A 10070-nucleotide genomic window follows, 5' to 3' on the forward strand; every position below is an offset into this window, starting at 1 on the left:
AAACTTCTTCTGTGGATCATAATAACCATCATTCACTTTCACTGTATTGTGAACTTCACTGCGGAAGACTTTTGTGTATGCATGTATGTATATCTGACCTGCCCATTTAGGTTAAACAGATTACGTTCATAAGGTTAAGATTGCGAATAATGACTCGCTGCAATAGAAAGAACTGTGTTTTGTTATTTAGCCAATGTCTGACTTACTCGATCGCATCATGTGCTAATTCTGAAGTGGAGGGGTGAAAAATATTCGCTGCAGAAAGAACATAAGAGAGTAATTAAAACAAAACAGTTACATAGCTACACAAAGTTGCTTTTAAAAGCCTGTGACAAGCGATCATCACGGGCTACGTACCTGTTTGTATTCAAATTATTATCGTCTGCAAACCTTGTTATATTTATCTTACCTTGTTTGTCTTGTTAAATAATGCTATTCATAGAAATCTTGAAGGGCGAAATTGATGTTTGAAGACCATGAACGCTAAAAAAACAAAAAGTCTGGCGTATGGGTGGAAATGGCAAAATGTGAAAGTGAAAGCAGCTTTTAAACCTACGTCACACATTTCAGAACTAACCAGATCGAGTCACGGGAAGTCAGCTGAAACAATACATACTGTGTAGGGCTGGGCGACATGGATAAAAAAAGGCTCAATAAAAATTTTCATATCAGTCGATATCGAGAGTTATCACAATACATTTCGCATCTTTATTTCTTTCAAGTTAAAAGTCGGCATGAAATCAAAATTAAAAATTCTTATTTTTTAATGGAATAGCCTACTGTATTGTTTATTATAAATAATTTATCCGTATACTTCATTATTATTATTTTTTAATTAATGTGCCCTCATAATCTTTAATCAAAAACGTTAACCTCCCCTCTCCCTCAAAAGGACTCATCTTCTCTTCTGGTCACGAGTTATGGCGCAAGGGCGGAGCTATTGACGTGGGAGGTAAACGCTGGGATAAATGACGGGGATGGAAAGGTTGAGGCTGATGCTTCACTTTATAGAAATTAACGCGACCAGTGCTGATGCAGCCATGGGGGAGTACACTACCCTGAAAAATTGAAAGGATATTTGGATATTACCACAACATTACTCTTAGGACATCGCAAACTATTTTTTATTTATAAATATGACTTAACCTGATGGAGGATGCGCTCAGTCATTCAGGCAGTCTCTCTTGTGCACATGCTGTTAGGCTTGTTTTGTGCCATTGATCATCCTCGTCATCTTCATCCTCAATAAATAAAACATTATTTCATGCTAGGGTGTCGGCTGTGAATCCAGTGGAGAGAAATCCCCCCCAACTAACTGCAAACTGGCATTCAGATCTGCCTCCATTTTATTAGCAATGCCCAAACTTCCAATGATCTAATCAATTCTCGAAGGATGAAATCAGGTCCCGCCCTCTCATTTCAGATGCTGTTTTACTCGGATAGACGTCACAGTAGAGAAAAAAAAGACAATCACTACGTCCGTTTCATGCCAACTTTAAAAATTTTCAAAAAACATCTAAAGACTCATCTTTTTCACCTGCACTTAACCAACTAATACTAGTACTTACCTTTTTCTTTTTCTTGTCTATCATATTCAAAAAAAACAAAACAAAAAAAAACCCTGGCTACGTGTTCTGTACTAGACTAACTGAGACTTGTCATAGCACTTGTATACTGTTGTTGTTTTCTCGTTGATCTGATTGTTTCTACTGTTCTCATTTGTAAGTCGCTTTGGATAAAAGCGTCTGCTAAATGATTAAATGTAAATGTAAATGTAAAAGCATATTTTTACTCCCAAGTAAAAGTTGTAGAAACTTGGGCTTTTTCTTGAGGAGTGAGGTGAGAGGTGCACAGATATGGCTGGAGTTGGAGATGAATCTGCGATAGAAATTGGCAAAACTTAGGAAACGTTGGAGTTCCTTGATGGTGGTTGGTTGAGGCCAATCTCCAATGGCTTGTACCTTCCTCTGGTCCATGTTAATGCCATGATGGTTGATGTAACCGAGGAATTGGATGGTATCATGGTGGAACTCACACTTCTCCAGTTTAAGATACAGATGGTGCTCTCTCAACTTCTGAAGGACCTGTTTCACATGGTGGCGAGGTTCAGCCAGGTTCCAGGAGTAGATAAGCATGTTGTTGATGTACACGATCCTGGTGGAGGTACTTGAACCCCTGGTAGACCAAGGGTGAGTTGGAGAGGCCATACAGCATCACCTGATATTCATAGTTGCCTGATGGTGTTATGAATGCTGTCTTCCATTCATAACCCTCACGGATCAGAATGAGGTTATACGTGCTATGCAGGTCAAGCTTGGAGAAGATGTGAGCCCCACGTAGCTGTTCCAGGGCGGCAGGGACCAGAGGAAGTGGATAACGGTACTTGACTGTCTGGGAATTCAGGACCCTGTAATCAGTGCAGGGCCTCAAGCCTCCATCCTTCTTACTGACGAAAAATAAGCTGGATGCAGCTGGTGCAGTAGAAGGTGGATGAATCCCTGTTTGAGAGCCTCCTCAATGTACTCCTCCATCGCCTTCTGTTCCAGAATGGACAGTGGGTAAATTCTCCCCTTTGGCAGCATGGCCCCAGGCAGCAGGTCAATTGCATCCCGTGGCCGATGAGGTGGTAATTCCATGGCTGCCTGCTTGCTGAAAACATCCTGGAACGCCCTGTAGTCGGGGGAATCTCTCGAGCTTCCAATCTTCTGGAGCGTTCCTCCTTGTCTTGGATGATGATGGTTGATCTGCTGGAGGTGCAGAAGACTTCTGTACTGAGTATATACAGTTTTGGATGCAATAATCACTCCATTGTAGGATCTCACCAGTGTTTCATTTTAACTTCGGAGAATATTGAGTCAACCAAAGGCATCCCATGATGATGTACACAGTTGAACCCTCCAGCATCAAAAAGGAGATGGGCTCTTTATGGAGACCACCGATGCAGAGCGTGATGGTAGATGAGCAATACTGGATTTTGCCTGAATTTGCCAGAGCACTCAGAATTCGTACTCTGCATTTAACCAATCCAAAGTGCACACACACCTAGCAGGGAACACACACATACACCGTGAACACAACAAATTAGAATACTTCATAAGACCAATAAAAAAAACATTTTTAGTGAATTGTTGGCCTTCTGGAAAGTATGTTCACTTGTACTCAATACTTGGTAGGGGCTCCTTTTGCTTTAATTACTGCCTCAATTCGGCGTGGCATGGAGGTGATCAGTTTGTGGCACTGCTGAGGTGGTATGAAGGCCCAGGTTTCTTTGGCCTTCAGCTCATCTGCATTTTTTGGTCTCTTGTTTCTCACTTTCCTCTTGACAATGCCCCATAGATTCTCTCTGGGGTTCAGGTCTTGTGAGTTTACTGGCCAGTTAAGCACACCAACACCATGGTCATTTAACCAACTTTTGGTGCTTTTGGCAGTGTGGGCAGGTGCAAAATCCTGCTGGAAAATTAAATCAGCATCTTCAAAAAGCTGATCAGCAGAAGGAAGCATGAAGTGCTCCAAAATTTATTGGTAAACGGGTGCAGTGACTTTGGTTTTCAAAAAACACAATGGCCCAACACCAGCAGATGACACTGCACCCCAAATCATCACAGACAATCACAGAAATGCAAAACTTGCTCTCATCTGAAAAGAGGACTTTGGACCACTGGGAAACAGTCCAGTTCTTCTTTTCTTTAGCCCAGGTAAGACACCTCAGGAGTGGCTTTACAAGAGGAATATGACAACTGTAGCCAAATTCCTTGACACGTCTGTGTGTGGTGGCTCTTGATGCCTTGACCCCAGCATCAGTCCATTCCTTGTGAAGTTCACTCAAATTCTTGAATCGATTTTGCTTGACAATCCTCATACGGCTGCCGTTCTCTCGGTTGGTTGTGCATCTTTTTCTTCATCACTTTTTCCTTCCACTCAACTTTCTGTTAACATGCTTGGATACAGCACTCTGTGAACAGCCAGCTTCTTTGGCAGTGAATGTTTTTGGCTTACCCTCCTTGTGAAGGGTGTCAATGATTGTCTTCTTGACAACTGTCAGATCAGCAGTCCTCCCCATGATTGTGTAGCCTAGTGAACCAAACTGAGAGAACATTTTGAAGGCTCAGGAAACCTTTGCAGGTGTTTTGAGTTGATTAGCTGATTGGCATGTCACCATATTCTAATTTGTTGCGGTGAATTGGTGGGTTTTTGTTAAATCTGAGCCAAAAACATCACAATTAAAAGAACCAAAGACTTAAACTACTTCAGTCTGTGTGCATTGAATTTATTTAATACAAGAGTTTCACAATTTGAGTTGAATTACTGAAATAAATGAACTTTTCCATGTCATTCTAATTTACTGAGATGCACCTGTACATATGAAGTTAGATTTTTAAGTGTTTTTTTTTTTTACCTATAAATATTATCAGCTAGGCCTATAAACTAACTTCATAACTTTTATTTGCACCTATATGGCAAGATGTTTTCCACTTTCATTGATGGGTCGTTTCATCTTGTTGTGTAAATGTGTTTAAATTCTTCATATTTTTAAATATTTTAATCTTTGGTAGTGAATCTCACTGACTCTCTTGTGAGAAGTGAATCAGAGTTTCATTGGCTGTTCATTACAAATGTCACACATTCATGTGCACATACGGCTTCATAGCAAATCATGAGTTGACAGAGAAAGTAAATAATCAGCATCATGGTACCAACAAAGCCAGACTAGACTGGTTTGTTTTTGTCAACTCAACTAATCCTGTAGTTTGTTCAGCCACCTTGGTCAAAGAGCAGGCTACAGAAGACCAGTATAAGTTATTTGCCTTGGTACAAGTCCTTGCTCTGCCATTTGATCTTTGAACCGAGCAGATAACTGGTCCGCTTCAAATGAGTACCGCTGTTTCGTTACACTTTTGGCACATAAACATTAGGCTATATCGAACTTGTCATATCGTTTTATCTGGGAACATTATATGGCAATAATTATCAATTTGTTTTGCCCTGAATTTTCCACAACAGGGAGAAACCATAGACTGTATAAAAACATGGACGTAGTGTCTGTGACGTCACCCGTAGATTTCTGAAGAACGTTTTTGAAGCTCAAAGTGGGTGGAGCGGGCCGGGGATAATCCCGGATAATCGAAAATGGGAAAAGAGGCGGGAGCTGGTTGCTGAAACCACACCCACCTAGCTTGACAGCGGTGACAGCAGTGGTGATCCACCTGTCACTCAAGTGGCCACGCCCTTAATTATGCAGAACTTTAAGGCTTAGTATAATTTAAACGGATGAGTTATAAAAAAAGTTATTCGCCCCCTCACAGTTGTCATGAAGGGCAAAATTTCTGCTGTAAAGTTGGGAATTTTAACATGGGGAGTCTATGGGACCCATAGATATATACACTAGATGTCGCCTTGGCTACGGCAGATCATTGGAATGAATGCATCAATAGAGCCGCCATCTTGGAACAGGGGAGCCCCTCCTCTTTAATGCATCAGCGTCAATGTAGGAAAGGTCTAATGGAAATAAAATCACCATAAATCGTCATGAATGCGATTCAGATTATTTTATTTAATGCCTTGTCAGCAATCAAAGCTATTTTCATTTCAAAAATTAAATTACAAAAACAAAAACATCATATAAATACAATAAAAACAAAACAAATATAAACAGCAAGTCATATTATAATTTTTTTTTTTTTTAAATAACATATGATAAAAAAAAATCCAAAACCTTTTCAGGCATAATCTCATTAAATATGTCCTTAAGTGAAGTAACTTCATAAAAGAGCATTCTGCTTGTGTTAAGTCCAGGGCAATCTAATAAAATATGTTTGACCGATAAGGGAATCTTACAAAACATACATAAAGTTTGGTCTTCACCTTTAACCAAAAAAGCATGGGTCAATTTTTTATTTCCTTATTAAGAGCTTCGGAATCTACAAACAAACAAATCCATAAGTCCATAGTATTTAGTGTACTTCAAGGGACATAGCCAAGTGAGAGCAGAGTAAAGGGCCTGGCTGAAAAGGTTGGTTCCCGGTTTTTTGTTGTTGTAAACCGTTTCTGTTTTTTCCGTCACGTCGTAGCTCATCAGATACAATCGGGGTAAACAGCCAGAACCAGTATGTTTGGATAAACTTGTTCAGGTGGACGTTTTAACTTAAGACTCATCTCCGTTAGCCAAGAATGATTGAAGTTAGCGTAGCCAGCCAGCCTCGTGCGGCCAGTCGATGAATTGCAGGTTTAGTCACTTCCGTGTTGTTTTCACGAGAGAGACCGGAAGGTTGCCGCTCGGGAGAAACTGATGACAAAACTGGGCTACAAAAAAGTATTAACAACATACCGATTGTTCAGTAAACAAAAACACATAACAAAAGATAAAATAAAGTGGCATTTATTAAAAATAAAAAATACAAATATACTTTGCATGGAGTATTTACCAAAATCAGTTATACAATATATAAAATAAACACAGATCAAAATTAAAATAAAGTATTTGCATTTTTGTTTGTGGAAAGGTGTCGTAGGTAGAGTGATGAACTACACCTGTCATTGTTATAACTTGCCCTGTCTGCTGAAAGGTTAGTAGGCTAGTCCTTTTGATCCACCTGTTTTATTATTTATAACTCCGCTTTTCTGATGAAGTTTCATCTTCAGGACTGTTAGTTTGTGTATTTGTAGGCTATTGAAGATTTTTTTTTCTTTACTCTTTCTGCCGTTTACATCGTTACACCACTAGGGGGCCACTTACTTTTTGTAAGTCATTGATACAACAAATAAGCCAATTCATTCAGCAACACTGATCCATTCCGGAACAAAACTCCTTCTGTATTACATTTAGAAAAAAAAATTCCTAGCTTTTTCCTCCAAACATTTTATTGAAAATCTGGCCATAAGATACTGTCTACAGCCAAGTATGGGCCTTTGTGCAATTCAAGTTCCTCAAGCTCCTCTTTTCTCAGTGCTAGGCTTTTTCTGATCATTAGATGACTCAGGTCCTTTTTGGTCACCACATTTTACTGCAGTTTAGATAATCAGCAGCAAAATAAGTGTTTTATTCTTCAATCTGTTTTGCAACTCAGCGACCCGCACATGTATTTTTGTAAACACATTTACTGTACCTGCCCCATATGTAAACATGAAACTTAGAGTTTATATTCAGAAAGTTGTGATTATAAACTATAAAAAAAAATAAGAGAAGGAAAAAAAGCCAATCTTTATGTAATGCATGTTGATGATATGAAAACATAATTGTGATCAAAAGCGTTATCTTTTCTTTTACACTCTAGTGATCCTTCATCCTCATAGAACAGACAGTCTGGTAAGTGTCCAAAAGTCCAGTAAGTAGAACACTAAGTGTATTCTCCCTGTCCACAAATTTACAGCTGTTTGGCACAATGCGCTCGAGGTCAAATGTGTGATGATCATATAGCACTATTAAAATGTTTGACTTGCTACCTACAGAGAGAAAAAAAATAGTCACTGTCAGTTATTGAGTATATATGCAATTGTTTTATATTCAGGTATGCAACACAATATCTTCTGTAAACCAATTATTTTTTTTTACCTTTAATTTAGCTGAGTGTGCAGCCCCTGAGTTCTAGTGTTAGACCAAGTCATGCTCATGTTTCCAAACATGTATGATTACTTTCTTTGTGGAACACAACAGGAGATGTTAGACAAAATTGTTAACTACTGAAAAGAAAAAGGGGGGGGTGGGCGGTAAAAAAAAAAAAAAAAAAAAAAAAAAAAAAAAAAAGAACAGTGATTTCTGTGCACTGCTCAAAAACAGCAGCTGTTATTGATGTTTTACCACACACTAACCACACGGTGTCCTCAGAGGCCTAACTTTGGCACACAGACACACTGAACGATTGTGAACGTTCCTGTCTTCCCTTGCTAGGGATGTGATGTTGTATTTTTCAAGGGGTAATGGCCGCCTCAGAGTCTCGGAAATGGGGACAAGATTGTACGTCGGCACACGCAAACGCACGCGCGTTCACATTCACACTCGTGCCTGTTATAATCATGCGGCTTAGCAGGTGGTTTATCCTTTGAAGTCATTTCAGAGGCGGGTGTCTGTCTAGACTTCAGTCACACAAACACATGCACGCGCGCGCATACACCTTTCCAACATGGACGGCTATATTAAAAAAAGACACAGGACACTCATTCCGGTTCTCTCATTCTTTTTTTTTTTTTTTTTCATAAATTGGAGTGACATTGTCTTAATCACAGGCAATAATCATTGAGAAATTTTTGAATTCAACAAACATTTCTACTATATCCATACCATACAGTCTCCCATTGCCCACGCGAGCCCAGTATTTCCCCTTATTCACAGAACTGTACAGTAGCCCACAGCCTATTCATTCTCTTAATGAAACCCTTTTATACACAATTGTAATTGAATGTTTCATAGAATTAGATATACAGAAGAACAGATCAACTTTGCAACTTTACACAGACCCCTGATTGTGCATATCAGACCCTTTTTCCCAACAATTGCAGGTACTTAAATACAATAAAGGATTACTTTTCTTTTTTTTTGTATATTTTTTTCTGGACTATACATAGATAGTCCATACCTACAGTATACATATGACCTTGGCTGTATTTCTACATCAATTAATACCATGTTAATGTTTTCTGGAAAGAAAGTCTGGGGACATACAATTTTATACACAAAACCAGACTCAATAGAACTGTCATTCTAAAGAAAGAAAGATCCCACTGCTAGAATGCAGAATCTTCAAACATAATTCCCACTGTTCTAGAATAAAAAGCATCTTTTACAGCTGCCGTGTATTAAATAAGAGCTAATATAGACAATAAGGCAATCAAAATATAGAAAAGAAAAGACATGGAGTAAAACAGAATAGCCAAACACGCTTTGCAGTTGACTGGACAAACAGAATCACACAAACATGATTTGATGGTTTCTTTGTTTTTGTAATGGTCTACCTATGAGGTGGATTAAAAAAAGGCATATGTCTAGCTCAGAATGATAAGTAAACACAGAAGTTAAAACTCAGAAGGGGACTTTATTAAGCCCACTCCACATTATATTCACCACCTGTTGTTGTTCTCTTAGATTTAATCCCTAGTACAGATTATGAAGCATGTGAACGTTTTGGTGGGAGGTATGCATGTTATCTGTAATTACTAACAACCACTGTAAGTGATGTGGATGAGGAGTATAAATACTTTAAACACTTAGAAACACTGCATTGAATGTCACATTTTTACATATAAATGAACCATATAATATGCATAACCTAAGGAAACTCTTATTTTTACATGATAGAAAAGGCATTCATATAAGCACTATAAGGCTTCATGTTGATTCCTGGTAACTGAAGGCAGCTGTTGTACTATGTGAGATATTGAGACTACATTGGCAAAATAGGTGATAGAAAATACGCAGATTGTGCAGGCAAACGAGGAAAATATTGGTTACTAAAAATCTGGTATTAACAAGCATGTTTTAGTTTATGAGATCACTCATTTTCCTCAGTGCATGATCAATGGTAGTGTGTGAGTTAGGAATTTGGCACTAAAACAGGATCCTTTTGTTTTTGCAAGTTACATACACTACACAAAACAAAATCTAGATTAATTAGAAAATTGCAGAAGCCAACAAAATGAATCGTAAAAGTCAAAGCAGGTGTTTAGAAAAAAATAAAAGACAAACAAAAAATATATATATATATATTATATATATATATATATATAAATATATATATATATAATATATATATATATATATAAAAAAAAACATGCTGCGTTTCAGCAAAGACAGGCACCATAGTCCAGATGGCAAAAAAAAGACCCTGTTCCCTTGTAACTCTCATTTGTAAATTGCAATACTGAACAAAATAAGCGAAAGCAGAGGAAACTGGAGCACATTCTCTATTACAGGGTGAATTAAGTGTGTCTGTGTGTGTAAAAAGTAAGTTACAGGAGTGTAAAAACCAGTCAGAGTATCATCAACAAGTCTGATGGAGAAATTTGGATATCTGCATGTGTTAAATTCATATAGCAGCTGAGTCTGTGATAACAGAGCTGCATTTGAGGGAGGCACAGTT

This window comes from Cyprinus carpio, chromosome A5, assembly GCF_018340385.1.
Source record: "Cyprinus carpio isolate SPL01 chromosome A5, ASM1834038v1, whole genome shotgun sequence".
Lineage (NCBI taxonomy): Eukaryota > Metazoa > Chordata > Actinopteri > Cypriniformes > Cyprinidae > Cyprinus > Cyprinus carpio.